This window comes from Sciurus vulgaris (assembly GCF_902686455.1).
Source record: "Sciurus vulgaris genome assembly, chromosome: 4".
In the NCBI taxonomy this organism is placed as follows: Eukaryota; Metazoa; Chordata; class Mammalia; order Rodentia; family Sciuridae; genus Sciurus; species Sciurus vulgaris.
Genome location: NC_136464.1, coordinates 47,858,981 through 47,865,266, shown reverse-complemented (window position 1 = coordinate 47,865,266; position 6,286 = coordinate 47,858,981). Strand labels below are relative to the sequence as shown.

The 6,286-nt window shown below is 39.2% G+C and overlaps 1 pseudogene across 1 annotated transcript; it reads right to left on the bottom strand.

The window, feature by feature from the left end:
• Positions 1–4,484: 4,484 nt before the first annotated feature.
• On the bottom strand, positions 4,485–5,451 carry LOC306658794 (protein YIPF4-like; annotated as a pseudogene). Its single transcript has one exon. The product of its transcript is annotated as a protein YIPF4-like (transcript).
• Between the last annotated feature and the right edge of the window lie 835 nt (positions 5,452–6,286).

Sequence of the window (6,286 nt, the reverse complement as noted above, 5' to 3'; positions counted from 1 at the left end):
CACTCCAACAAAAATCTGAAATAATAAAATTATAAGGAGAATGGGTTAATTTAGCTCACAGTATTTGAGGTTTCATTTCATGATGAGTTGTCCCCATTGCTCTTGGGCCTGCAGAGAGGCAGGACTTCATGGTGAGAGTGAGTGTTGGAGCAAATACCCTAACCATTGACAGCACACCCCCAATGACCCACTTTCCACTTGGCCCTACCTCTGGAAACTTCATACCCTCCCACTAGCACCACACTGGGAACCATGCCTAGAACAAATGGACCTTTGGGAGACTCTCAAGATCCAAACTATGGCAGTCCCTTAACTATAAAAAATAATCTTCTGCTTCTTTGTCTGGAAGAGTATGAATGACTTTCCAAAATAGTTTGGGCTCAAATTTCTGTAACCCTTTTAAGCTTCTTGCAGATTCACATAAAGCTCTTTCTCTACGAGATGTCTAAGAACAAGATTATGAGAGACACACACTAGCATTATATAGTAGGAAGAGGAATTGACTACTGAAATTGAAATGATCTCTTGTGGTACAAAAGGAAAGGGTAAGATTCAGCACTAATTTAATACCAAATTGTTGTTGGGGAGATGTTTTCAGCATCCTTTAACTTCAAATGTGCTTTCTGCTGATTTGTTTAATTTCTGCACCCCAAGTGAAGCACCCAGTCTAGATTCTTGGTTTTCCCTTAATTTTCATGATCTCATTTGTAGTGTCTTTAAAGGCCACAGGTCTTTTGGTATATTGTCATCTCAGTAGGATTCTGTGTGTCCAGAAAATATTATTTCTTTATTTAAAAATATGGTTTCTTTTAGTTGAATACTGTTTTTTCTTGTAATAACATATGGACTATACACAGACACATGTATCATAGTTAGTAAAAGGTAATTAATGTAACTAATTATGTTTAGCTGCAGATGACATTAGTTATCCCCTGACACATTCTCTAATTTTCTCTGTCATCTTAAATATCTTAATGATACCGGTTGTACCAAAAGCACACACTCTTTTCCTTGTAGTAGTACAGATAACTGTGATGGGCAGATCTACTCCACGAGAATGTTAGAGGCCAGACTCTAAGGGAAATGACTAAACAGACTCCATTTTGCTCTGAGACTCCATGTTATGTAGGAAATAAGCTTCTCCCATGGGAACACCCTGCCTCTGTACCCATCACCAGTTACTTAGTGTGACATGTTTAACAATACAGAATGAGAATTCCTATGTAAAGAAACATGGCTCTCTTTTGATTCCTATTGCTCCTAAACAATGTGCCATGTCAGCAGTGATTGTGTGGATGTTAGCAACCATTCCTTAGTTTGTACCTAGGTAAGGGTCGTTTTGACCCACTTCCCCCTCTGTTGATGATCTCATGATGTTAATGTGTAATTTTGAATCATAGCAACAGACACTTATGATTAATGCAATTTTTGGTAAAAGAACCCCTACAACCCTGTGGTCAGGGCAGTTCTCCCAATAGCCATTTTTGGAGCATTGTGTGAGATAGTCAGCTGGCCGGTTTAATAAAGACCCTCAAATTTGGACTTCTCAGTGGTGATCGGTCTGTTCTTAAGTTGTGCCCCATAACACAACTGAAATTATTTCTCAGTAGAAGATTTAATGCAATCATTGCTTCAAACCAAAGGTGTGACAGGCATGTCAATTTGGTAGCCTTACTGGAAGCAATACTTTGAATAAGCACAAGTTCTTCAAGTAAGGACAATAGCAATGTCATACTTCCACCTTTTTATGAATCTCCGATGTTTAACCCCGATATTTTTATCCTAAAGAGGTAATAAAGTATGTATAAATCATGGTTCAGCCAGAGAAACAGTGTCAATAATGTGTGTATGTGTGTGTATATTTAGTAAGGCTTGTAGATTCGATCGTTCAACACCGCATGCACACCTACACAAAAAATGAAAATTAAAAATTATACACCATAATCAAGTGCAATTTACCCCTGAAATGCAAGGATGGTTCAAAATGAGGAATATCAATGCAATCTACTACATTCATAGAAGAAAGGACAGTAAACACACGATCATTTCAGATGATGTAGAGGGGAGGGGAAAAGCACTTGACAAAACTCAATACTAATGGCTCTTCTACATGCTCAGTACATACTCAACAATGAGCTGCATCACTTGTCCTATATTTTCATGTTTGATGTGGTCATATTTGTCATATTTATTTCCCGTGCTTTCAGTGTCATTCCAAGAGACATCAAATCAGATGTCATGAAACTATCCTTTCACATAGGGTTTTAGTCACTTCAGGCCTTAATTCAAGTCTTTCCTCTATTCACAATAATGTTTACATATGAGGTAGTGTTGGGGGCTGTGCCATGTTGGTGGTGCCGGGATGGCGCCTGATCACATCAGCAGCGAGGAGGTTAATTGACATAAGCACACTCAGGTGATTTTATCGTGCACGCACACAACGTATGCGCATGTGTTCTCGAGCACTAGTTGCCTGCTCGGAGGGTCTCGCCTAATCTTTGCATAAGAGGCGTGGCCCTGCTCTCCGCCTCCTGGAGGTGATATAAGTGTAGGTGGAGCGAGACAGACACAGCAGCCATTAGCAGAAAAGCAGTAGTAGAAGACACACGGCGCGGCAGTAGCCAGAGAAGAAGACACACGCAGCAGCTAGAAGAAAACACACGGAAGCAGCTAGACACATGCACGGCAGCAGCGAGCAGGGGAAGCGGCGGAAGGCAGATCACAGAACAGAGAACTGAGACACATCACTAGGGCACCTTAGGTAGACGTACCCTTAGTTCACAGGATGCAGGACTTTAAGGCGTAGCAAGTCTCTTCCTGTAAACTCTAAGCAAAGCCTGACCTTCTCTCAATGTTTCTCTCTTAAGCAAAGTCTCTCTTTCTCTCTGATAAGCAAAGTCTCTCTCTCTCTCCTCTCAAAGCAAGTAAACCTCATTTCCTCTATCCTCTATGAACAAACAAGAAAGCAGCACACTAAAGAGAAAGATAGAAGTAGCTCAGTTTCCACTCCACCACCCATAAGACCCGTGCAAGTTGTTGCTGCAGGCGGTGACAAATATCCATGGATTTTGAAACCGCAAAGAGCCAGCGACAAGGTAGGGTTCTATCTCCATTCTTTGAATGTGAACATCAATTTTTCCTCTAATAGATGTTGAAGTTTTTGTCCTTTCCCCATTGTGTACTGAGATCCTTGTTGAAGACCCTTTTCCCATATACACATGCGTTTATTTCTGTGTCACCATTCTGTTTCATTGGTCTGTATATTGTTCTTTATGTCAATTCCATCATTTTAGTTCCTGTCAAATTAAGTTTAGGCATTAAAATGTGTGAGATCTCCTAGTTCTTCCTTGGCTATATTTCTTTGGAAATTCAAAATCTCTTGAAATTTCAAAGCAATTTTAAGTGTTTTTATTCCCATTTAGACAAAAATACCATTGAGATTTTGATAAGGATTGTATTGAACTTGTACAGCACTGTGGGTAATATGGAAATACCAATCTGAAGTCTTTCAGTTCTTGAACACAAGAAAAATTTACTTATTTTATTATTTACTTATTATTTTACTTTTGCTTCATTTAATTTTTTCCACCTCGCTCTAAAGTTGTAAATAATTGAGGTTTTCCCTCCTTGGTGAGTTTGTTAAGTATTTTATTCTTTTTGATACTTTTTACATGAGATTTACTTCTTCATTCCTTTTTCTGACTCTTCAATGTATGTAGAAACACATCTGATTTTTTATCCTATAATTTTGATGAATTTTTAAGTGAGTTCTGAAAGTGTTGTATGGCATATTTAGGTTTTTCTTCCTGTGACACTATGTCATCTATGAACAGAGAATTTTACCTCTTTTCTAATTTGGATGTCTACTATTTTCTTTCCCTGTGGACTTGCTCATAGAACTTCTACTACTTTGTTGAATGGAAGTGGCAAGACTGGGCATGTTTCTTCCTTCCTAATCTTAGAGGAGAGGCTTCCAGGCTTTCAGTGTTGGGTTTGATGTCAGTTTGGGGTTTTCTTTGTGTTGAGACTGTTTCCTTCCAATCCTGGTTTGTTGATTGTTTTCATCATGAATTAAGGTTGAGTTTTGTCAAGTGCTTTTCCCCTCCCCTCTACATCATCTGAAATGATCTTGTGTTTACTGTCCTTTCTTCTATGAATGTAGTAGATTGCATTGATTTTCCTCATTTTGAACCATCCTTGCATTTCAGGGGTAAATTGCACTTGATTATGGTGTATCATTCTTTAATTTTCATTTTTTGTGTAGGTGTGCATGTGGTGTTGAGTCTCAAATCCAGTGCCATATGAAAATTCAGGGAATATTCTCTCACTGAATTAAATCTTCAGTCATATATGATTTTAAAGTGTGTTGTTGAATTCAGTTTTTTAATATTTTGGTGAGGATTTTTTTCACAATTTTTTCAGAGTTTGTTCTGATATTTTTTCTTTCTTTCTTTCTTTCTTTTTGTTTTAAACACAATGCTTTTATATTTTATTCACTGGAATATGAAGAATCAAACAGTTTAGACTTCTGACCAAAAAACCACAGATAACTGTAATTGCTTAATGAAATACAAAAAAAATTGTTGTAAAAAGACCTTAAACCTGCCTTTTCATATCAACATGTGAAATTTTACCTGCAATGTTTTCTCCAATCCCTTCAGCAAGAAGTCCCAGCCTACATACAAATGTAACATTGTCTTTTTCTACTCATGAAACACTTGGATCACACCCCAGTATATAAAGACAAAAAATAAATGTATAATAAAAAGATTGGATAAATCAGGAGAGGCTTTTTGGTCTTGAATTCTTCACCCACTAACAATGAAGCAGCACTGTAGGCAGCCGAAAACACACCAAACAGTTTTATAAGCGTAGACACCACTTCAAATGATCCAACCACCAAAAGTACTGGAGCTATTACAATGAGAGGAAGTAATGAATATCCTATAACTCCAAGAACTTGGCCATATGCAACTTCACCACCAAGAACTCTGGCCAGCAAGAATATTGTCAGTGAACCAAATATCCAAATGGTTATAATCCATGAGACCACCCTAAACTGTCCATACAATGATATCATGGAAAAGAACAACAGCCAGAGGACCCCAAAAGTCAGGATTGTCTCTCACCCCTTGTCTGTTAAAACCAAGTGATGGCATTGGCATCAAAACACATCGGATTTTGTAGTAAATATCCTTTAGATGGATATCCAATTCTTCCAAGAGTGGCTTGTTATCTTCAGGATCATCATCTTGAACTTCCAAAAGCCAGCCATACCCTCTTTGTCTCAGAAATGTAGTAGCTGTAGATTCTTTGATAAAATCTCCACTGAGGTTTAATTTGACATCTGAGGATGCTATGGAACCACTGAGGTCTTTGGCGCCTGCTGAGGAGGTAAAGGTGAAGTCCCCGTTAGCTGGGGCCTAAGCCAGGGCGGCCCATCGGCTGCATCTCGCCGCCCCTCCCCCGCTGCGGTAGAGGACACTGCAGCTGGGCCCAAGTCCCAAGGTCTCAGCGACGAGGACCTGCAGCATCGCGCTATGGTGCAGCCTGCGAGCCCCGAGGTGAGAAGTGCAGGTTGGGACAGAGGCCCAAGACCGTGCAGGTTGGGACAGAGGCCCAAGACGAGTGCAGCGGCCCCCGGGCTGCCCCGAGACTGCCCCACCAAAGTCCTCCTGGTGGCGACCGCCCAAGCACCACGACTCCGCACCCTGACAGGACCATAACCGGTATCTTTTCTTATACTGTCTCTGTTTGGCACTGAAATTTGGGTAATTCTGGCTTGGTAGAATGAGTTTGTAAGTATTCCTTCCCGTTACACACTTTTTTAAAAAGATTGAAAAGGATTTGTGCTAAAATAAATAAATAAATAAATGTGTGTGTGTGTGTGTGTGTGTGTGTGTGTGTGTGTGTGTGTGGTAGAATGTGCTCCAGTGAAGCTATATGATCCTGGGATGGTCTTCTTTGCTGCTTAGTGATCATTGAATAAACCTCTTCACATGTAAAGAGCCCATTCAGATTTTTATTTCTTCATGTGTCAAGTCATTTTATGCTATTTTTCTTAGAATATATTAACTTCTGGGGTATTCGTTTTTGGCATATCAGTGTTCATAGTAATTTTTTTAACCTTTCTCATCTCTCTGGCATTACTTCTACTGTATCCTCCTTTGTTTCTTACTTTAATTATTTTTGAGTATTCTCTTTTCTTATTCTAGCTGAGGCATTTTCAGTTTTGTTTATCTTTTAAAAAATCCAAATTATTGTTGTTATTGTTGTTGTTGTTGTT